General features: G+C 39.8%; 1 long non-coding RNA gene across 1 annotated transcript; it reads right to left on the bottom strand.

Annotated features, from left to right (window-relative positions):
* Positions 1-2257: 2257 nt before the first annotated feature.
* On the bottom strand, positions 2258-3725 carry LOC104956964 (uncharacterized). Its single transcript, XR_799614.1, has 5 exons — positions 3653-3725; positions 2881-2955; positions 2746-2787; positions 2424-2507; positions 2258-2341 (listed from the first exon to the last, which is right to left on the bottom strand). It is a non-coding gene; the product is annotated as an uncharacterized lncRNA (long non-coding RNA).
* Positions 3726-25209: the final 21484 nt, after the last annotated feature.

Below are 25209 nucleotides of genomic sequence, written 5' to 3' on the forward strand. Positions count from 1 at the left end.
AAACTTATGTCTGGGTTTACTGAGGACTGGATTTTCTCCTCTTTCAAGGCGTTAACACATTTACTGACATGAACATGCTGGAAAAACAAGCTAAACTATTCACACTGGCTGCAAATTAAATGTGAGACAGTTGCAACACTTATAGCCTGGTCAATCTNAGAGCTGACTTTATCAAGGTTTAAAAGCGTAATAAAGTTTGCAGTCTTGGTTCGGACTGTCGGCTATAGTTTCAAATCCAAAACATGATTGCTTGATGCTTTTATTCCCCCGAAAACAACACCTTGTTTCGATAAAAAATGACGTAGCCTTCACGCAACTTGGTCATGATAGAGGGTCATCATTCAGTATGGACAGAATGATTACGTTTACGAGCATGTACGAAGGATTTGAGGGAATTTGAGACCCTCTACTTTAAAGTTGTACTCTATACACATTTAACATAAATATCAGTTTACTGTGGTGCATTATGGGAACATTACGATTTATACGAGGGATTAAAAGACAGGATATTGCAAATCGCCGCTATAGACTTTTTATCTGATTCTCTCTCACGTTACCCTTATTTATGGAAATGGAATATTAACCATGGAGCATCCCTTTAAGTGTTGAGGCTTAAACATCTCTGGACTGCAAACCAAAGCACATGTTGTCTTTTCTTTCAACATTTGTAGCTACAGTGATGCAGAAGGCTTGGACAAAATTGCAAAAGAGGCCTCCACTTTTAATACAAACTACATAATCAGATATACCCGTTTACACCTGAGGGCTGTTTGACTTCAGAACTGAGAAACCTGGATGAACTGGTTTGAGGAGTTGAAGTCACAGAGTCTGACATCAACGAGTGAGTGACAGGTGAAATATTTGTACTGTACTGTAAAGAGCTGACACACCTGTGCCAAAGCTAATTATGAAAAGGACACACATGTCCCTGTCATGTGAGATATTAACCTCTCAAGCACAAACACTAGCAGAAATATTTGCCTATGAGGTGTTACGTCAACGCAAATGAAATAATTTACATGTAGGGTTTCAACAGTGGGTACAGCTAAGCAAATAGGCGTGTTGTTGCCCTGGAAATCCAGGAAAGAGGAATACCAACAAGGGCTGGGGAATATGTCGATAAATGAGATTAGATTTTGGATATCGTAATATGGCATAAGCTTTTTCCTTACTTGGTTATAAAGGCTGCATTATAGTTAAGTGATGTAACTTTCTGAACAAAGCTAGATGTTCTAGCTTTTTCTATTATTTGTTATATCCACATTACTCATAGTAATTACGTGAGATCACCAAAAGTCAACCCTACAATATTGTCGCAATATCAATATGGAGGCATTTAGTAAAATAAATGTGCAAAATAGATTTAATGGGGAGTGGTGCGGGAATGAGTCCTAGAGCAGGAAATATGTTAGCATTTTAGCATTTCCAGAGTCTTTCGTCTTGAAGTCAATGGCTTTTGAATCAGCTTTTGGTGAATTTCCCCAAAACAAGGTTGATTCAAATGTATACGAATGTCATGTTTAGTAACATACGTCAGTAAATACCCAACTGGTTAAGGTACGGTTACAAAAGGAGGTTGCTAACAAGTGTCTAAATGAGACGACTAAACGTCATCACGCCGAACATTAGCTGCCTTTAGCTTAGCGGTGGTCACGTGAAGTCATGTGACCGTGCTGTAGTTCCTTAATAGCCTAACGTTAGCTGCCTTTAGCCTAGCTGTGGTCACGTGAAGTCATGTTACCATGCTGTAGTTCCTTAATAGCCTAACGTTAGCCACCTTTAGCTTAGCGGTGGTGACGTGAAGTCATGTGACCGTGCTGTAGTTCCTTAATAGCCTAACGTTAGCCACCTTTAGCTTAGCGGTGGTGACGTGAAGTCATGTGACCGTGCTGTAGTTCCTTAATAGCCTAATAGCCCAACATTAGCCACCTTTAGCTTAGCGGTGGTGACGTGAAGTCATGTGAACATGCTGTAGTTCCTTCATAGCCCAACATTAGCCACCTTTAGCTTAGCGGTGGTGACGTGAAGTCATGTGACCGTGCTGTAGTTCCTTTATAGCCCAACATTAGCCACCTTTAGCTTAGCGGTGGTGACGTGAAGTCATGTGACCGTGCTGTAGTTTATTTTCTTGTTTGAAAAAGATCTTATTTCCAAAAATACATCATCACTGCACCACTCTATTGGTTGTCAGAAATCAGGTCCCACAATCTGATAACAATAACATATAATATATGATGATGATGATGATGATGATGACCTGTGTTCCTCCTCCTCAGCTGCTCCACGGTGCTCTCACTCGCCCTCAGTCTCGTCTGCAGGAACGGCAGCTCCCCTGCCAGAGCTGTGGAGACAACGGAAAGTTAGATCTGCTTTAAATATGTATTTATATATAAAATAATTGGTCGAAACACGAATTGTTTCACCTGAATTTTTCTTCTTCAGGTCGTCCACTAAGCTCTCGCTCGTGTCCAGTCTGAACTCAAGCGATGAAACCTTGATGGCTCGAACTAAAAGATCCAAACAGGAGATGAACATGGTAAACATTTGACCTTCTGAAACTTAGCATGCTGTGAGCAAATAGAAAAGCGACAACATCTTATCAAACAATGACATTTTAGAAAAAGCAACAACATTTAAGGTTCCTCCAAAGCCTTCACTACAATAAAAAATGTATAATTGCTAATCTACAGTCTCAAGGTCATTTTATTTAGACAGGTTTCTTTATAACATGAACCCTTTACCTACCTTTGTTCTGCTCCTCCAGCTCCTCCACCTTCATCTTCAGATCTAAACAGTAAGAGAAGAGAGGAACTGAATGTCAGAAACATTTCAGAGTCTTTTAAGGATGAGAATGTTGAAAATGTGAAATCAGTTTCTCACCTAAATGTTTCTTCTTCACGTCGTCCTCACTCGTGTTCAGTCTGAACTCAAGCGATGAAACTTTTACGGCTTGAACTACAAGACCAACACAACAAAGAGTCAAAAACAAGCAGAAACACATCATTTGAAACTCAATAGTCATATCATACTGAAAGCATGAGAAAACAATTATATTTTAGATTTAGAACAATTTAAGCTAACACTGACATTCAAGCTGAAGGAACAACATTTAAGGATCTTTCAAAGAGTCAATTACGAGAGAATAAAGTCAAATCTTTAATTGATAACTTAGTGTCTAAAGTCATATTTATTCATACAGCTTTTTCATAACACATAAAACCTTTACCTAACCCCTAACATTAAAAAGGACTTTACAAACTCAACAGCATTTTAGGGAACAAGCGACAACATCAAAGCTATACAACAACATTTTTCGTAAACCCATTTCTGGAAACAACTTCTCAGAAAGAATACAATTTAGGAAACACGATTTTAGAAAACACAACAACATTTAGGGTTTTCTCAAACACTTAATAAAGACAAAGTTAATTTTATATTTCTCAAATGTATTCGGCTAAAGTTTATATCATTTAAAATGTTGTTGTGTTTTCTAAAATGTTGTTTCCTAAACTGTATTAGTTTTTTCGTTTTTTCTGAGAAGTTGTTTCCTGAAATGGGTTTCCGAAAACGTAGTAGTGTTACATTTGATTTTGTTGAGTTTGTAAAGTTTATATTATTGAAATCAGTTTTTTAAGTCACATATTTAACCTACCCTCGTTCTGCTTCTCCACCTTCCTCCTCAGCTCCTCCACTGAGCTCTCACTCGCCCTCAGTCTCTCCTGCAGGAACGGTATCTCCTCTGTGGAGACAACAGCAAGTTAGTTCTGCTTAACACAAACAATATGAAGTTTTCTATACAATGATCATTAATATGTTTGAGTTCTCTGTTAGGAATAAAGCATGCAAAACTGTGACTTTTCTTTGGAAGTACCGTAATTTTCGGACTATAAGCCGCACCTGAATATAAGCCGCAGCAGCGGCATACCACTCTCGGTTGCACTTTTACTTTTGCGCGCTCCCTGTCTCACTCTTTTCCGGCCTCCAGCTTTTCCTGCTGGAACCCGCCGCTTAAAGGTGGGGGTCCGCGGACCGGCCATAGAGCCCATAGAGTTAAAGGTGTTGGCCGTTAGCTGTAAAAATCCATAGATTAGCCGCACCGTTATATAAACCGCAGCGTCGAAAAATAGGGGAAAAGGCGCGGCTTATAGTCCGAAAATTACGGTAGTTAAAGTCATTTGGAGCGTTATTCGAAAAGCATTTGATGTTGTGATATCAGTTAAAGCAGAACAAGTCAGTTTCTCACCTGAATATTTCTCCATCAGATCGTCCACTGAGTTTTCACTCGTGTTCAGTCTCAACTGAAACGATGAAAACTCGACAGCTCGAACTAAAAAATCCAAACACAACAAAGGTACAAACACTAGCAGCAACACATACTGTAATGTCCGACCTAAGACGGTGAAAATCATAAACATTATTCCAGTTAAACATCAACCTGACAACAAATATATTAGCAAAAGTAACAGAACTAATTTATGCAATAACATTATTGGTGAAGCAACAACATTTTAGCAATTAAAAACACCATTGTAAGGAACTACTGTTTTTTAGGAAACAATACTATTTTATAAAACACAGCAATATTTAAATGAAGCAAACATATTTAGGGGGGAAAACAACATTTGAGGAAAGCATGACTACATATTAAACGACAGTTACATTTCAGACCAGAAACATTTCAGGAAATTCAATTGTTAAAATCGTTTATTTAAGGAAATCTAAAAATGCTTTTCAATGCTCTTTTAAATACGTAATTATCATAGAATAAAGTCTAACAATGGATGTTTAAAATATATTTTATTCATATGATTTTTTCTGAAAACATATAAATCCAAATCAGAATCAGGTTACCTGCCAAGTAGTTCCACACATAAAAGGAATTTCCAAAATACAAGAGGTCTAATTTTCTGTTTATATGGTGTGAATAAAATCAGTGTATTTATTGAAGGTAGACTTTTAGTTTTTTGTGTCTGTGAGTTTCCCGAATGACTTAGAGGTCCCCTATTAAACTGTTTTTCATCAATATATCACAGGTCTCAGATATATCCAGAGCCTGTCTCTGATTGGCTGAAACCCCAAACTACGTTGGCCCTGAAGTGCAAGACACCACAGCATTTCACAAAACACAACAGCATTTCACAAAACACAACAGCATTTCGGAAAACGGAATCGGATCCATCAGGCTAAACTAACCTGTAGCTGCTCCGTCCACACTCACAACAACGTCATACAGACATAAATAAAGCAGCGACTGTATTCACCATGACGCAGACAGTCTGTGGTTTGTACTTGATTAACTTTTGTCCAGCTTCTGAACAGATATGAGGAGCTGTGAGCTCTGAGTGTGTGCTGACGGCTAATGTGTTGGGACCATGGTTGGGACCTTTGCGCTGTCGGGCGTTGACCAATCACGAAGCGTCATTTCTTGACTGGCAGCAAAAACAACTAATCAAAGCAGTGCTTCTCTGGCTGGCTCTGTCCAATCATAAACAAGAAGTGTTCTCCCTAAAGGAATACCCTTTCCGTCCAATGTGAAATGCTGTGGTGTTTTGAGACTGCCAAGGCACACNGACCAATCACGAAGCGTCATTTCTTGACTGGCAGCAAAAACAACCAATCAAAGCAGTGCTTCTCTGGCTGGCTCTGTCCAATCATAAACAAGAAGTGTTCTCCCTAAAGGAATACCCTTTCCGTCCAATGTGAAATGCTGTGGTGTTTTCTGAAATGCTGTGGCGTCTTGCACTTCAGGGCCACCGTACCAAACAGATCATTGCAGCATTACCCATAATCCCCTCTGTTTCAGCCCTGTTTCCAAAGTGCTGATTCTCTGTCTGTTACTTTAGATGAAAATAAGGAGCCCCTCCCCACGCCCCTCTGAGAGACATTTGGTTACAAAGAACTCAATGGTGCTCTAGGAGGAGATTCAGGTGATAAGGGGGGGGGGGTTACCTTGGTTGGTGATTGGCTAATGGTTACACAAGACAATACATCATTATGACATCATAAAGTGGCCAAAATCTGATCAGCTAATTTTCAGACAGGACAAAAAGAGAGAGAATCTTTGTTCCTGAGACTTTCAGAGTCTCTTTCCACAGAGGGGACACATGTTGATGTAGAAGAGACATGAAGAAGAGGGGACACATGTTGATGTAGAAGAGACATGAAGAAGAGGGGACACATGTTGATGTAGAAGAGACATGAAGAAGTGGATTTTGCATAATAGGTGAGCTAAAGCTCACCTATTATGCAAAATCCACTTCTTCATGTCTCTTCTACATCAACATGTGTCCCCTCTTCTTCATGTCTCTTCTACATCAACATGTGTCCCCTCTTNGCCGAGATTTGGGGGATTTTCATGTTCTAGTTAGGTGCTTTTTTAAGTCCTGTGGGGGGTCACAAATTGGATAATATATTAATTTATAACCATGTCAGTGGGCTGACAATGTCAGCATAAATTATTTCTGAAAGTGTAATGCATAAGAATCAGTTGATTGTTGCTATTAATGATGTGGACATGCAGAAGAGGCTAAAATGATCACAAAACATTGTCAACATTCATTTTCCATTTCTCTCTCCTTCCCATAACCTGCAGCCTCTCCTCCATCTTCTTGAGTCTCTCTGTCTTCTTCCTGTTCATTACTCTCTCTGTCCTCTACTCTCTCTCTTTTTTCCCCCTTTGTTGTCTCTTCTTTTCCGCATTTGCATATACTTCAGCTCTATCTCCACCTCATTTCTCGTGGGTACAGCTCTCTCTGTTTGACAAGTGCTTTACCCTTTCCAGCTTTTCCTCCACAAACAGGTCAGACGAAGATCAATAATGTGTGTGGATAGGCTCTTATCTCTGTGCAAAGGAGGCCTTATCAGCCCCGCTTAAATGGTGTTTCATGGAAATTCCTTGAAACATAATCCTGCAGGAGACGGAAGACAAAAGAAAAATGGCCCTCTATCAAAAATATCAAGTGTGTTGGCGCAAATAAGTTTTGCTTATCTGTTCACAAGTTTAGAAGCGAAGAGGGAAAAATACTATCAATTGGGGAAAGCACTGAAGGGATTGTTGCCGCTGACTAATATCCAGAAAGTGTGTGAGATACCCAAGAGTGTCTGTACTCGACTGGAAGGCAGCTGGAGGAACGTGCTGATAAGCTTTGCGTATTCTCTGTTGGAGTCCAGCCACGGCAGGTAGTACAGGGCAGACAAATGCTTAATTTATTGATGCAATTGGCAACACACAGCCAAAATTAATCCCAAGCATTTTAGTGGCTTCCAAGAAACAGATGCAGGTACCTGTGTGTAGCTTTTAGCTGCAATTACACTGGTTACATTAACAGCTTGGTTAACAGACTGATTAACTCCCCGTCTATACACTGTAGCTGTGTGTTGTAGAAAGAACGTCTGTATTACACAAGGTGAAGCTGTAACATTTTCAAATATAAATGGAGCCATACAAGAATGTTGTGGCTCGCTGTTATTGAGGCCAGATAATGATGGTGCTCCTAACGTATGAAATGAATAAACCCATTGTGTCCAAATATATAAGTAGTCCTGAACAGTCTTTTCTTTTCAAAGAACATAAGAGGCTTTACGTCTAAGGACTCAGAGAGGCAGTCTGTCTCTTTTCCTCTAAGAAAAAAAGCAGCTAAAAGCAGTTTCAGAAAAACATTTGTTTGTTGTGAAGAGGGTTTTCAAGGTTTCAAAAAAAAAAACATTTTGATATAAGAGACACTCTGGTATGTGCCTCTCCATGTCGAAGATATCTTCAACCTGAGAGGTGAGTCACTCCACATCAACACGGAGAAGTCAGGGCAACAACTTGTTTGGACACTTCCTTTTGAGTTCCTAAAAGCTTTATATAAATGTTTCAAATCATATGTTGTTGTGAGCCGAGTTATCAGATCATCTCCCAAAAATGTAACTTCTTAATATACATACATACATCATACATACATACATCATTGGTCTATGAAATCTTTAAAAGGAATGACAATGACACTGAAAAGGAAGCAAATTATAACAATGTTCAGGCACCGAGCCCCCTGTTAAGTCTGCAAATTGCTATTTTTACACTTTTTTTTCACGGGTTACACAAATGAGCTACGTGTTAATTAGAAATCCTTTGAGGTGAGGGTAGGCGGGATTTGTTGCCTTTTGACAGAGAAAGTCTAGCAGTTTCCCCTGCTTCCAGGGTTTTTGCTAAGCTAACAAGCTCCTTGCTGTAGCTTCATATTTATTATCGATGGCATAAAAGGCATCAACCCTCTCATCTCAACTCTTGGGAGGAAAATTGATAAGCTTCAAACTTTACCCCTTACTAATGTACAAGTCCTTATGCCTATAATATAGCACCTTATTTATACAATTTATTAGTAAGTGCTCATTTATTTCCTAGAAATACTGTTTCAATATACTTGGGTAATAATGAAGATACATTGAAGTTCTAATGAAGATGTAATCATATAAAAGAAAAAAGCTCCGTATTCGATTCCACATTATGTAAATATAGTCTTTTGATTTGTCTTTGTTGATTTTTCCTTTCTGTCTCTCCGAGTACTTTAGGAAACTCTTTGGCCAAAGCCCCCTGTGGAGAGGTAGCTTTTTAACGGCCTCATTTGGGCTTAATCTGCAGATCTCTCCTTCATGTAGTCGCTATGATCGTGTTTGGATTCAGAACATGTTCTTCTGTCTGTCTCTGACACTGTCACACATTAAACAAGGAAATAAAGGGCAAGATAAATACTAGATCAAACTTATGGTAAATGCAGATATGCTTTACACAAAACCGTTATTGTAAGGAACACCAGCAAATAAAGCACTAGTTGTACCAGTGTCCAAGTTGCAGAGATATTATTAAGTATTGGAACAAGTTGTGTCATTGAGATTAAAGAAAGACCTGTGCTCAGAAAGCCTTTATCTGACAGTGGGGACATGTTATAAATATCACCGAGTATAATCATAGACATTTCACACAATGCACACTAAGGCCTTAATTCTGAGTTAAATCTAAAGAAGTGGTTCATTTTCTGTCCGGTCAACAATTAGTCTTCAGTTTTGATGTTGTCTTGATCTTCTCTCTCGGCTCTGCAGACTGAATCTGCCGTCAGCTGATGTCTCCCTCTGCTGTCGGGAAGGGAACTCTCCTCCTAGACACCATTATAGTATACTGATATCATTTTTTTAAATCATCAAACTTGTCTGTTTGTTTTTTATAATATGTATATTTCTGTGATCGTTAAGTATTAAAGGTCCCCTATTATACTGTTTTAATCAATATATTACAGGTCTCAGATACAAAACATGTCTCTGAAGTGTTTGGCAGATCATGCATTGTAGCATCCCATAATCCCCTCTGTTTCAGCCCTGTTTCCAAAGTGCTGATTCTCTGTCTGTTACTTTAGATGAAAATAAGGAGCCACTCTCCACGCCCCTCTGAGAGATATTTGGTTAAAAAGAACACGATAGGCGCTTTCACACCGCAATACTTTTCCCACAAAGGTTCATGAGAACTTAGTTCATCAGAACTCTTTAGTTAAAAGAGTTAAAAGACATAAGATTTTGTTGTACTTAAAGTCTTTAAATTGTGATATTGCTATGCTACAGGAGACTCATTTAAATGCGATGGAATCTAAAAAACTAAGACAGAATTGGGTCGGGCAGATATTCTCTTCCCCTGGAGGAAGAGCTAGTAGAGGAGTCAGTATTTTCACGGCGTACTCACTGCCGCCCAAAATCCCCGGCGGAGTCCCGATCGGAGTTGGGGACTGGCTTCAGTAGAAGCTGCTGGGACTCCCAGCAGCTCTACTGAAGCCTTCCGAGTAAATTCGCCAGAACGCCGACACCTCCTTTATCTCCACCGCTCCAGTTTATTTTGGTTGCCATAATTAGTCTCCGTGTTTCATGCGCGGCTAATGCTAATGCAATAATCTAATGCGAGGATAATTAAAAATGGTGGCTTCACAACACTTTTTATTTTGAGTTTTATGGGGCGTGTTTGGCAATCGCCCCAGCCAATCAGAAATATAGCCTTTTTCTCACAAGAGAAATGAGAGTCCCCTGCTCTCCGAGCAGGGACGGAAAAGGGGGTAAAAAGGTTCTCATTTAACTAATTTTAGTCTCCGGCTCTTTTTGTGTGAACGCGACATTTCGGGAACTATATATGGAACTAAAGTGGGAAAAGTACCTCGGTGTAAATGCGGCTAATGGTGGCTTCTAGAGGGAGATTCAGGGATAAAGTGCGGGGGTTACCTTGGTGGTGATGTCTAATGTTACACAAGCCAAAAAATCGTTATGACATTATAAATGGCCAAAATCTGATCAGCCCTCATTTTCAGACAGGTTTTTATATAGAATGCAAATCAGGACAAAAAGAGAGAGAATCTTTTTTCCTGAAACTTATCAAATCTCTTTACACGAGGGGACACATTTTAAGAAAAGACAGGAAAAAGTGGATTTTGCATAATAGTGTGACCTTTAATGAAACTCATGGCCAACACTTTGAGCCTGTTTCCACGGCAGTTATTCTCCAAAATACACCAACTGCACATTTAAAAATACTTTTTCTTCTTTATTTATTTTACTTTTCATTGATTGACTTAGTTTGTTCCATTTGGTGCACCTTGTTTCAAATGCAATACTTTTTTATGTACAGGTATGATAAAACAAAGACCAAAGTAAGTCCCATCCTTATCGTTAACGCCTTGAATGCCAAAATGCTTTTTACTTGAAAGGAAAACAAACAAATGATAGATTAATAATATCAATAAAATCATATGAAGGAGAACAAAAAACGTTGTTTCATTTAGACCCTTACATTAAAATGACACTTTATTTCCTCCACGTAAAAACAATGAAATATTCCAGTTGAATAAAATACATACTTTTGATGAATTTATTTGCGGTTCCTGTGAAAATGAATGGCGAGTACTTTGGCCCCCTCTTGAGGATACGATACATTTTCAGGTGCATTTGCCGAACAAACGCTTCATTGTCTTCATTATATAAATGAACCCCTATGTGGATTGCACCTTAATTAGAGCAGGGGTGCCAAATCAATTTTCAATCGCGGGCCAATTCGCATAAAGGATTGCACTCAAAGGCCCGGGTTGTACTACATAAATATATAATATCATATCTAAAAAATAATGTATTATATTAAGATTATTGCCTCTGAATGGATTATATCGGATAGGATAATAACTTGCGTAATTAACTACGGCTGGAAAGCAGAAGTCCAGGCAAATAAATTGCAAGTCTCTTCAGTGCGCATGTCACACGCGAAAACAAGACGTGCAGTTGTGGGGACCACTGTAGCTTAAGATCAGCGCAACCTGCTTCTGTAAAGTGGCATGTAACGTATAATAAACGCATTATATTCTTTGCAAGCTCTTGCGGGCCACATAAAATGAATCGTGGCCTTGAGTTTGAGAACCTGTGATAGAGCCTTGTTATTGTCGACATATCTTCTTTAAATGAATCCCTAAGAGCAAATGTTCTTTTATTTACAACTATTATAACTCTTATTGTATCTCTTTCCCATCCAGAGATACAATGCGTGTATAACAACCAGCACTGAACAGCCGTGAGGTCAACAGTACGTACGGCAACTATAAAGCCCCCAAATTATGGATAAAGCCATTAAGGAAATACAGCTTGCTCATTTTTCTGTATTCTGCGTTCATAGTTCTTAAAGTAAGCAGCCAATAACCCACTCATTTATTTTGTCAGTTACTGTTGCATATTATGTCGATCATTTCTCAAATCATGCAAACCCAGGCGCGAAGCCCCCCGACGTAAAATGGGAAATAAGTATCTTCTTTAAAGAGGACCCAGACATAAAACTAGTATAAAGGGACACTTTGAAGCATTTGGATGACTTTCAGCTCAGTATAACTGCAGCATAGTAATGATCTGCAAAGTGAGACATCTACACTTATATGTAGGTTCTGGCCTCTTATGTCTATATAAATGTATCGTTTCTGTATATGTTCCATTCGTGTTCCCTCTCATAAAATATTACATTTAAAGCAAATTTTAGCCCTTTTTCAGACAAAGTGCTCTCCAGTATTGTGCAACTACTCAAGACTTGGACGTAAATGGAAAGTCTTCATTCTTTTTAAGTGGTAAAACTAAGCTTACATTTTGACTAAACATTCAAATACAGCTTACAAATGAATGTTTTTTTATTATATTCTTATTATTCAATGTTATAATTCCCTGAATGGGCCATATCTGAAATAGCACTGAAAACTTAAACGTTGGATAACTTTAAAGACTTCTCGATCGACATAGCGCAGTATTTAATAAAAGAAAATCCTTTTATTCCTTTACCCGAGCATCCTGGTCCAAATTAGTGTTGTTACGATTCAATTGTGGAAGTGATTTAGAGAGATGATTATTGAATGAATCTGAACATTACATACTGTAATGTCCTCTTTCTACAACAATTCTAAATTAGCTAAGGGGGGGGGGGGGCGGGGGTTCTCATATTTGTCACACTAGTTTTTTTGCCTTATAAAAATAAATTGGTATTATGACTTTAGCATGTCAGTCATTTTTCATTGTTATACCGAAAGAATTTTACGTTCCAGGGTAGATGAAGACAGACAGCTGTGGTTGTTTAATCCAGATGTATCAGAAGGGAATCGCAGTGCCAGTTGCTACAGAAATTAAATAAACGTGGGAAACAGCCCAAAAAAAAGATATGGCATAGTGGTATGTGTCCTTTACTTTGAGATTAATTTAGACGCAACAAAGTGCGTGGGATTGATTAATTTTTTATCTGAGAATATTGTGTATTCCGGTTGAGAAGATGGACAGATTGCACTTGATAGACAATATGTTTGATACTCACCAGCATATCCAAATGGCATGACAATCTTTTCTTCATTTAAGTAAAATATGAAATGCAGGGCTTTTACTTATAATGTATTACTTGTACAATATAGTATAGTTACTTGTAGTTAAGTACAGTATCTGAATTATTTTCCACCTTGGCCCACGCCCTAGTATACTAGATTTCAGTATATCAAATGGTTATTTATGATATATTACAGTATATGAGCTTCTTTATTTTTTCTACCTTCATGAGAGAGTGAAGGCCATCGCCATGCCAGCTTTAAACTGAACAACAGCGAACTATTCGGTGCATTCAGCCTCTACATATCTACGGGAAAAAAACACGAATGTCAGTGCAAACGGATTCAGCATTCAATTCAATTCGCTCTGCTAACAAAGACTTCTGCAAAGCAAACACTGTAAGCAGGTGAGGCTTTCTGCTGCGGCACTACATGCATTCCTCTTTGAAAAGATAATATTTGCCCCTCGAAAAAGAGAGGTCATTTGTAACAGCGGAGTCAATCTGCAAGGGATCACAGCCGAGTTGAACAACATTCGTCAGTGTATTCGTTATTCATGGCGCTTGTTAAAGTGATCCATCAACACGCAGATCTGTTTGGCCCTTCAGTGTTATTTCAGTTGATTACTAAATCAAGGGCCTCCTTCAGTTGGCAGATCTCTTCTTCTGTGGTGCTGATGACTGATTCCTCGACATCGCTCAAAACTGTATCAGAGTGGGAGAGCAGGTTCATTTGCGGTGAATCTACTGCCAAGAATTATATTTTACTTAAGTAGAATCAGATATACCTGAAATGGGATATCACTCTGGAGAAGGGTTTGGTGGTTCATTCAAAGGTCCACTTTAGTAAAAGTATAAATGTGGTCTTAGGTTTTTGATGGAATAGTTTGACATTACGGAAAATTCACTCTGCTGCTGAGTTACAATGGCACAGAGTGCGTCCATTATGATTAACTGAAGCTACACTGACCATGGAGGCCCGGTTGCTCTTCTTTGTTTTTCTCTTTAAACTTAGTAAAAACAAGTAATGTATACAACAGGTAATAACTACAACTACATAAAACTATTTACAAAAAACAAGTACAATCAGTTTAAAAATTACATAACGCAGCAGAGCAATCTTGTGGTTATATTTAGATTTTAGTTTGTATCCATTAGTAAATCAAATGTATTGATGAACTTGTATTTGAAATGATCTGGTTAATAATTTCAGTTGGAGTTAATAGCTCTTCTAAACCCTGCATTATCAGTTTGCAAACATCACTATGCCCACATTTCAACTGGCATGCAACCACATGCTTCATATATGGAGTCAATGTAACAAATATAACACCCCGATCCCTATACACCTGATGCATCTGTGCCACTTGTAGTTAAACCCTGGGAAGATTCAAAATGCTCATGTCTGTATGATGCTACAGCCAGAAGCCAATGAGCATAACTTAGCATAGCACAAAGACTGAAAACAGCTTTGTCCACAAACAACAAAAATCCACCTCATACAATTATATATATTTGTTATTCCTTTGGTACCAAAAGCAAATTATAAAACAAACAAGTCGGGATTTAACAATACATTATGTGCGGAACTAGAAACAGTGACTTCCTACTAAGGAAGCAAAGCTAGGTGACATTTGTATCAATGGACTCATCTAACCTTCTGCAAGAAAGCAAGTAAGGTTGAATTGCAAAGTCTAAATGTTCCTTAAAATATAAAAAAATAAAGACAGGACAGACTGGCTGGTTATGTTTGTGCTGATCTCCTGTATGTTTACATATAAGATACGATAAGACAAAATAGATAAGATACTAATGTTTGTGTTGCAGCAGCGTAAAAAGACATGGCATTGTACAATAACATTTGCATATGAAGAGGGGATAGGACCACTTAACATCTCCCTTCTTCCTCTATATGAAGGGTTACACGAGTTCAACACCAGCACAAAACACTGCTGGATTAGGAGCTCTGACTCCCGTATCTCCATCTGTTATCACTCTGCTGGGGAAGGCATGTCAGTGCGTCAGCTCTCCCCAGCAGCACCACAGCTGTGTGTGTCAGTGTGTGTGTGTGTGTGGTATTCAGTGGGTGGTATTCACTGTTCAGCTCTTAAATTCATGGATCAAGTGCGCTGACTCCTGTCCACTGCGGTATGTTACAATACAGTCACCCCTCCACCTCTTAACGTCTCTGCTGCTGGGGCTGTGAACATCTGCTCTCACTGTTTCAGGTTACTTAAAACGCTCTTAATGCTAAATTAACTCGACTGTTCTGTGCTCCACGTCCACCCTCCTTCTGAAGGAATCCACAGAGGAATCCCAAACACTCTTCATGTGTTTTTCTGTTTATGTCGGATCATCACCAGGCTGTTTAACTACAATCTGAGATGAGAAACAAACATGGCTAAATGTGTCTTCCAGGTGCATTTTGTCATTTCCTCCACACCAGCTTTCTTGCAGCTGCTGCTTCCCCTGTTGGCACAGTTAAGAAAGATGTTCTCAAGGTTCCCACATTCACTTTATTTATTGGTGCATTTAACAGAGAAGGTGCGTTCATACACGAGTTAGCCAACAGGCTATTTTTCATCTGTGTTCCCTGGACAGATGTTACAAATTCACGACTAAAACAGAGTTTAAAAGCGATATAAAATATATGATGATAAAGTTATGTGAGTAAAAGCAAAAGAAAACATCATATTGGATATCATCAAAACATGCAATATATGCACACGCATACAAGACATACAAAGAAATTACATTTGGGATTTTCATGTTGCTGTTAATATGGACTAAATTACGGTAACCAGTTTTGTCCTGCTTTATTAGACGTGAATTAATACAAGCACACACAAAAAGAAAGAACAACATTTTCCATGAACCAAAAACAAGAATTCAGGGCACTGCTTTTTCATTAGCAATTGGACTGGTCAGGAAATGAGTGGATGTTGTAGGATAGTAACCGTGTGTTGTATAGGCGAGAGTTGTGTGCCTGTTTTTAATGTTACAGCTTGGCTACATTGCACAGCTGCACTGAAATTGAAAGTAATAATACGGGTTAAGCTTAGGTTTCATCTGAGTCCAAACTCTGACCCAGACAGCCTTCATCATCCAGCAACAAGGCAGCCACTTAACAGGATTCATGACCTTGTTTCTAGTTGTGAGCTTCAGAAAACATAAAAGAAAGCACTGTCTGGACAAGCATAAAACTCTCTCCAAGTACTCAAGTGACTTTGAGGTGAAACTTTTCCATTGACGGTGCTCGGTGGTTTATGTAACTTTGTAAGATCTCATGCAGTCACGGACCACATTCTTTGCGTCTCCCTTTTATCTGTATGAGCCGAGCGGTACTGTAGGATCAATAAATCACAGCTCGGTCTTTGTCTGTGTGTAGACAGAGCCGTCCACTGAGCCCACAGCCGCCATAGCTGCCTACTTAAAGACCTTATTTATGCTCTATGCCTCGCTGCACACTTTTCCCAACACGGCCCATTAATCTGAAGAAGAGCTGGAAGGAGCTGGCTCATAGGGGTGCATTATATCTCAAAACACTTTATATGGCTGGAATATGTAAAGGAAAGTTCATAAGCCTTTAAACCTAATCCTCTTATTCTTCCTTATATTGCTGTTTTTACGCTTTTATTTCCCATCCAGGGGCTCTGGGGATAAATGAAATGACTTCTGGGTCTACCTACGTTACTGAAATGATGCACGCTGGGTTCCAGTTAACAAAGGATGACGAACAAGCTTAGACATTTGAACAAATAAGCATGCAAAGCAAAATGCAGACGGTGTGGATTTTATTGGTGAGAAGCGAAGTGTTCGCCCCTCTTTTCCCACTCTGCTTTATTTATTTCCAGACGATTGTCTTTCTGCGCCGTTTTTTTTACGGCTCTCCCAGCTTGTGTCTTTTATGGAGCCATAGGAAAATACACTATGTCTCGCTTAATCATCAGTCGGCCGGTGGAGACGAGCCATTTCTTCTGTGTGGTCCTCGCTGCAGCGTCTAAAAAACTCCACCGCTGGAAAACAGTCATCTCTTTGGCCGTCACACTCGAGCGACGCTCTCCTCGTCACAGCGCTGCGGCACATCTCATGTCTGGCTCTGCAGGCTGGAAGTGACTCGGGTTGTGGAGGCGTCCCGAGGGGGGGGGGGGGGGGGGGGGTCAGCTGAGGGGTCACTGACATCTTCATCATATAACTTCAGTCAGGACACCTGAAACATCTCTTTGTGTTGGATTTCATAGATTTATTGGCCCAAACATACGCAGGTGTGGTTCAGGTGTCTTTATACTACATGTGAAGGAGCTTCTCCACACATACGTTGCATGCTAAGAACACATTTAGAACATATAAGCGTTTGTTGTGCCACATTTATCAAACCAGCTACAGTATGAGAAAACTCTGAAGGCTGTGATGTTTGACTCAAACTGCAAAAATAAAAGTGCCTCCGCCTGCACGTACACAACAAATCAGACTGTTTTCAGGGTGTGTTAATACGGGTCCCGTATCCGTATCCAGTGATATATGGATGTTTTCTGCAGATGTGATGCGAGTGTAAAGATTGAGACGGTGCCAGCTCCTAATGGAATGTCTTTAAAATATGATACCCAGGGTGATGAAAGAAGCACTTGCTCTGTTTATGATTTTTAACAACTGACCATTGTCACCCTGTTCCTCCTGATTACTCCTCCACTGCTTTATAGGAACAATGAATGGCAGGAAAACCCTTTTATATTAGACACCAAGTAAAAACCGTTACCATTTTGTGTTTTATAATTATAACTTCAATAAAGTTTCTTTGACTGTTAGGATATGGGCGCTTTGTTTGGTACATCCGTTATGAGAATTTAGGAAAGAAGATGTCTACTGTACCACAATTTTCCCAAAACCTGTGTTGAAATAGTTTAGGTGTTTGTCAGTGTACCGGTTATAACAGGAATCCTGATTTAATAGGCTAACTACAGGTCCAGGAGGGACAGCTAAACTGCAATTTTATCAAATAAATCAGTATTTTCCATCGTTCAGTGAGAAAACATGATCTGATTTAAAGCTGCACATGGCATGAGTCAGTGAAAATGTCATGTAAAAGAAGTTGGTTACATGGCTGAGAAGTTTAAGAGGCCATCCTGTTGCATTGTCATTTTACTTGCTGAGCACAAACGTCAACTGCCTTTAAACTATGAACATTTTTCTATTTCTCTATGGATGTGAGACAGCAGTTATCAGTGTGTGTGGCTTAAACGTCATCATACAGAAAAGCAATAATCTGCATGCAGCTTGGATCCAGTGCTGATTCTGCGCTGTAGCTTGGGAGCAGCTGAGTACATAAAAACCTTCCTGAAGATCTCCAAAACAATGACATTCCCCTCTGCGAGTGTTTAGTCTCTCCCAGCACCGGCCCAAACTGATCTGATCCCTCCCATGACTTCACCCAGAGGCAGGGAGCTCCTCTGGGTGGAGGTGTGCTCCTGTAGGTCCAGAACTACCAGTTAATGAACCTGATCATGAAATATTATACTTCCAGCCAAAGGAATCATCTGGGTTTTTACATGTTTTAGCTCATTTACTAGAAATCATATACACTTTGTATTATTGCTGAGCATTTTCCAAAGTAGTTTTACTCTGACATTGGCTTCCAATTGCCAGTAACTTCTGTACTTCTGTACTTTTGAAGATCAACCCGCAAATCTTTGATACTTGTTTTAAAATTATAATTTAATTAATATTAGCGTGGCCGCCAAATCTTTGTAGTCTACTTTATTTCTTAACATATGGGATTGTTTCTTTTGAAGGATGTTAATATGCCTGAAAGTAATAAGTAATAAATCAGCAAAATTCTATTTAAGGAGAGTTTGTTGCGAAAATGGACAGTTACTGGAAGAGGGTATGTTTACTAGGTAATAAGTACATTTCTAAAATGTATATGAAAACACTTCCAGTCTACACGGTAATGGTTTAAAAATGGACTTCAGTTTCAAACTTTGACTTTATTTAGAAATTTCACAGCTCTGTGAACCCGATGGACCTACATCTTGCGCAACATTGTGTGTGTGTGTGTGTGTGTGTGTGTGTGTGTGTGTGTGTGTGTGTGTGTGTGTGTGTGTGTGTGTGTGTGTGTGTGTGTGTGTGTGTGTGTTTGTGTGTGTGTGTGTGTGTGGTGTGTGTGTGTGTGTGTGTGATGTGTGTGTGTGTGTGGTGTGTGTGTGTGTGTGTGTGTGTGTGGGTGTGTGTGTGTGTGTGTGTGTGTGTGTGTCCACAACAGGAGGCATGCTTTGTGTGGTGATTAATGTACATTCTTGCTTGGCGGGGGGTTTTTTATACATCACCTCTGCTTGTTGTGTCCATACATGCCCGGCAGGTCACGTGTATGCTTCCTGGCGTGGCTAAAAGGTTTCTGCGTCTTTTGCATTTACTATCTTTTGTTTGTGTGTGTTTGAATATACCATGATGGCCTTCCTGTCCTCTTACTAAAACTGTTAAGTAGTACGGTGGCTGAGGGTTTAGGAGTTTGACGTTGAATTTCACATCGTCTTTTGGTTGTTTCATTTCCCATCTTCCTTACCCGTCATTTCCTACATGCATCTACTTGTGGGCTGTTAAGAAAGCATAACATGTCTCAAAAGTTAACTAGTTTTGTTATTAAAAACAATGTGAAAGGCACCCTCCAAGTGGAAGAATGGAATAAATAAGGCTACAGAGCTTTAAGCGTATATTGTAATCTTCTATATACTGTCCGACCTACAGGCTTTACGTGTTCTGGTGACTCTCCGCCTTCTTGTGGTTGGTGTGTGGTTATCTTCAGTGACAAATCTCTTTTCGATGGCCTGTACCGTACCTGCTCAACAGCAACAGACCATTGAGGACTGCTGGTGAATATGGGAGCTTAGTTGCTAAAGGTTTCAATTGTGACACCTCGAGATCCACAACTTTAAAATTGAACCATATGTAATCTGAATATCATAGATGTAACATAGATTGTCATTGATAGATTGACCCATGGTGACGATCACCCAATTCAAATCGCAGCTCGGAATATGCTCTTCTTTACCCTTATTTGTGAAAAGGAATATGTTTTTTCCTTTTCTTGGTTCTTGCGAAATGTGACCTATATCAGGTGAAATCCTGGGTTAGACAAGTTACTTCCATTTTGTAATCTATTCTTGTCTTTGGTTATGTTCTGTCTGTTCAGACAAAATCGAAGCTTTGAAACTCTGACAAATGATCCTCCGTTCTTCTGCCAGGCCTCTCTGTCTCCTCTCTTGCCTCCCTCTGTATTTGGGGCATTGTGCTGATGTGAAAAAGGCGCTTGTTTGTTTCTTGCGGCAGCCTGGTCGTCCCCCCCCCCCCCCCCGCCTCTCCATACAACCGAATCTTTTCCAGAGGTGTTTATGTGTTGGAGCAGCACTCCGTGGAGCTTAGGCTATGTAGGGTGAAGAGGCGCGTGCTTCAGCTTGTGTTCGTGTACAACTGCTGCCACACCGGCGGCTCTACTCTGCTTCAATCTCTATTCACCTTTTTTGTGTGTTTTTTTTACTGTCGTCTGCTGCACTCCTATTGGGTGCACATCTCTGTTCTTATTATTCCCTTATCACATTGATGGCTTATTTCATGGCTGTNATTGTCTATCAAGTGCAATCTGTCCATCTTCTCAACCGGAATACACAATATTCTCAGATAAAAAATTAATCAATCCCAACACTTTGTTGCGTCTAAATTAATCTCAAAGTAAAGACACATACCATATGCCAATATCTTTTTTTTGGGCTGTTCCACTTTATTTAATTTCTGTTAGCAACTGGCACTGCGTTCCTCTGATACATCTGGATTAACAGTTTTTCAGTGCTCATTTTCAGAATGGCCCCATTCAGGGAATTATAACATTGAATAATAGGAACATAATAAAAACACATTCATTTGTAAGCTGTATTTGAATGTTAGTCAAAATGTAAGCTTAGTTTACCCACTTAAAAAGAAATTAAGACATTCCATTTACGTCCAAGTCTTTGAGTAGTGCACAATACTGAGAGCACTTTGTTGAAAAAGGCTAAATTTGCTTTAAATGTAATATTTTATGAGAGGGACACGATGAATATACAGAAGATACATTATACTAGACATAAGAGGCCAGAAATACATAGAAGTGTAGCTTGTCTCACTTTGCAGACATTACTATGCTGCAGTTATACTGAGCTGAAAGTCATCCAAATGCTTCAAAGTGCCTTTATATAGTTTTATGTCTGGGCCTCTTAAAGATACTTATTTTCCCATTTTACGTGGTTTGCATGATTTGAGAAATGATCGACATAAATATAGCAACAGTAACTGCAAAATAATGAGTGGGTTATTGGCTGCTTACTTTAAGAACTTGAATGCAGAATACAGAAAAATGAGCAAGCTGGTATTTCCTTAATGGCTTACTCCATAATTGGGGCTTTATAGTTGCCGTACAGTACTGTGACCTCACGGCTGTTCAGTGCTGGTTGTTTATACACGCAATTTGTATCTCTGGATGGAAAGAGATACAATAAAGAGTTATAATAGTTGTAAATAAAGAACATTTGCTCTTAGGGATTCATTTAAAGAAGATATGTTGCAATACAAGGCTCTATCACAGGGGTCTCAAACTCAAGGCCCGCGACTTCATTTTATGTGGCCCCGCAAGAGCTTGCAAAGAATATAATGCGTTTATTATACGGTTACATGCCACTTTACAGAAGCAGGTTGCCCTTAAACTACATGTCCCACAATGCATCTTGTTTTGTGACATGCGCACTGAAGAGACTTGCAATTATTTGCCCTGGACTTCTGCTTTCAGCCGTAGTTAATTACTAAGTTATTATCCTATCCGATAATAATCCAATTCAGAGGCAATAATCTAATATAATACATTATTTTATATATATATTATATATTTATGTAGTTACAACCGGCCCTTTGAGTGCAACTTTTATGCGAATTTGGCCCGCGATGAAATTGAGTTTGACACCCCTGCTCTAAAGGCCTCCTGAGACCTAGGTAGAAGTGTTACAACGGAGCAACAATAAAACACAAATGTAATATTTCAAACATCATCCAGATTAAGGACCCTAACACAACGTGCACTTCTCCTGGACAGCTCAACGTCATGATACCAATCTAAACCCATCTTTTCAATTGGCTAACTCTGTATCTCTCTGTACCTCGAAATGTTTTCAAATGACAGTTTTCAAGACTCAAAAAAAGGTTTTGATGAAGACAGTACAGTAAGCCAGTTAAATAAACAAAACACTACGTTTTTGTTTTGGCCCTTAGTCCTCACTAAGAATGTTCTCTAGATAAGTCTTAAAATGCCAACATTGCAAAGGAATAGTATTTTTTGTTGGCAAAACAACGACAGAAGCCTGCGCAGTGAGGGTTGGGCTGTGTTAGTGAACTGAAGCGTTCCTACTGTCTGAGGCCGTTCTGCATGTGGTTCAAGTTGAGGATTCGTGCCCGTCATGAGGAGAAACTCATCAAAACAAACTCAGCTGCTCCTCTCTCTCTCTCCCTCTCTCTATCCGGAGGTTTCCGCCTGCAGAGAGCTGCGTGTGCACGAGGCAATCTGCAGAGAAGCTGAACAAACATCAGCGTTTGTCCTTCACAAAGCAGCCGGATAATAAAGAGCCGTGATGAGAGCTCCACACAGCGCTGACGCTTTGACAGACAGCTGCTATAAAGCCCGCCTTTCGTTTGTCCTCGTGGAAACTCTGAGTCCTGCAGTTCAAGTTTGAAACGAAGGTAATGAACTCTGCAGGATGCATCTTAGAGGGTCTCCTGCACCAAGACTAAACATACAACCACATTTAAGGTCCCCTATTGTGCAAAATCCACTTCATGTCTCTTCTACATCAACATGTGTCCCCTCTTCTTCATGTCTCTTCTACATCAACATGTGTCCCCTCTTCTTCATGTCTCTTCTACATCAACATGTGTCCCCTCTTCTTCATGTCTCTTCTACATCAACATGTGTCCCCTCTTCTTCATGTCTCTTCTACATCAACATGTGTCCCCTCTTCTCCATGTCTCTTCTACATCAACATGTGTCCCCTCTTCTTCATGTCTCTTCTACATCAACATGTGTCCCCCNCTGTTCACCGAAATGGGAAAGGTCGAAAAGGGAGGTGTTTGTCCAGTCTGCTTCTAGTTATACACACACCCTATACCGAGAATAGAGACACGGTTTCCTCCGGAATAGTCGGGGCGAATTTACCCCCCACAAAGTACCCTTTAAGAACTTTGTATTAGGCCGTCCTCTGCGCTTCTGTTCTTTTTACCGGGAGATAGTTTTTATAGGTTCACACACCGCGTTTATTCAAAACGAATAGACAAGTGTTCAAATCTCGCTTCTCCCTTTTATGATAGTTAACCCCTTTCGTGACTCCCTAACAAACGGCGACTGATTATAGGTCTTCACACACCTCTATGGTTCTCACAGGACATAGGCTGACTTCCGTCGACCTCCTTGCACGACTATTCGAAACGCATAAGAGACAACCTCAGGGTCGGTGCCCGTCCATCATGTCCCGTCTGGTTTACGAAATTAAATAACTTACGTTAACCCGGTGTGTGTCGTTTTAAATTAGGGTCGTAAAATCACCCGAAGGTTTCTTTGTCTATGTCCATGGACACACATCTAAAATCGACGTTAATGTGACCAAATGTAATTGTGTAAACCAATTGTCTGACAATTGAAGGGGGAGCTGTACCCACGAGAAATGAGGTGGAGATAGAGCTGAAGTATATGCAAATGCGGAAAAGAAGAGACAACAAAGGGGGAAAAAAGAGAGAGAGAAAGGTACCGTTTGTCTGACATTATTTTGTGTTTAATTTTTTGATGTGTAAGATGCTTTGTTTGATGCTTTAAATTTGAGTCAAGTTAGCTTTTCTCTTTGATTTGATGCACTACTATGTACAACTAACACATTTATTTATATTGATTAAACTGTAGATTATTTTGTCTTTTAGAACACAATTTATTTCAATTTGCAAAAAGTGAATTTACTATCAGACATAACAAAGAATAAGCGAATAGTTTGTTGCCTTTATGCTGATGTATTCACTGATTAAATCACCTTACCAACCCTCCTCTGGCATACAGTACAATTTAGAAAGCAAATGCAGAATTTGCAAAGAAAATAAGGTTTATTTATTTAAATATACACAATTCTTACGTGAATTATGCATGTAGACATTTTACATTCCTTAAGAAAACCAACAGTGAGATGTGAAATGAAGCCTTGAATGCAAAATGAAAAAGGGAAGTAAAACTAGCTCCCTGCAAACTTTAAAAATGCTAATGTGTGGCCTCTGTTCATACTGTAATATACATAATTGTTTCTGATCAGTTTGCCTCCCCATTAAAATATATTTGGTTGCAGCCACAGCAGTAGCTAGCTTTTCTCCTTAAGCAGCTGCTTTAATTCTACAAGCCTAAAAAATAGAATAATCCAACCTCTGCTGGACAAGTTAAGCTAAATTGCCTGTGTCCCAGGCCCATCCTGAGCGCGCCTCCAGCTTGATGCACAGAACAATGAAATGTGCCCGTGGCGAGCGCTGAGGCTTCGGGGGAGAAAGCGTTGTCGTGTCGTGGCATGCCAACACTGCACCCTTGCTGCGTGCTAGATGGCAGACGCACACTGGGGGCCGAGGCACATGACCTTCCGCTATCAGAGCAGACGCGCTCATTCATCACCCGCAACCTTGAATCATTGTTTTACTCAGCGTGAGCCCTTATGCTTCTGCTCACGCAAAAAATAGAATAAGTGCATTTTGGTTTGAGGCAAGAGCAGAGTCAGCAGCAGAACGGCTCTCTCTCCGTCTACCACCTCTGTTATTAAAGTGCTCCTCATACCATGTCCACAAAATGTCGATTTTCTTTTCTCTTGCATCAATTTGTTTTAACGAGGCTTTCTTTATCTAGCTGCACCCTGAAACAACGAAGCATTACACCTAGGAGGCTTTCTGTTTCTTGCATTGTTTTAAGGGAATTTGATTATTTATGATGCAGCAGGGTTACAGCTCATAAACCTAATGAGGATTCTTGGGCTGTGTGTTCCTGTGTGATTGTCTGCCTGTGAGCTGCATCGCGGACTAAAGACATGGAAGGGTCTTTAGAGGAGCAAGCTGGCAGATCACCCACTGTTCTACAGATCTGCTTCAGAGTGGCAGAGCAAAGAGGAACAAAGCAGAGCTGTTAGTGAGGACAGGCCAGTGGTGTTCTGTGTGAGGTCGATAAAAACAAGATTTCTTATGTGCAGCAAGTAAAAAGGCCAAAGACGAACAAAAAATCCTGAGCAAGAATTGAGCCCCATCCATCAGAGACAAGCCTTCACTTCTTTTCTAATTAT

The sequence above is a fragment of the Notothenia coriiceps genome, unplaced genomic scaffold (genome assembly GCF_000735185.1).
Source record: "Notothenia coriiceps isolate Sejong01 unplaced genomic scaffold, NC01 NC01_scaffold00026422, whole genome shotgun sequence".
Lineage (NCBI taxonomy): Eukaryota > Metazoa > Chordata > Actinopteri > Perciformes > Nototheniidae > Notothenia > Notothenia coriiceps.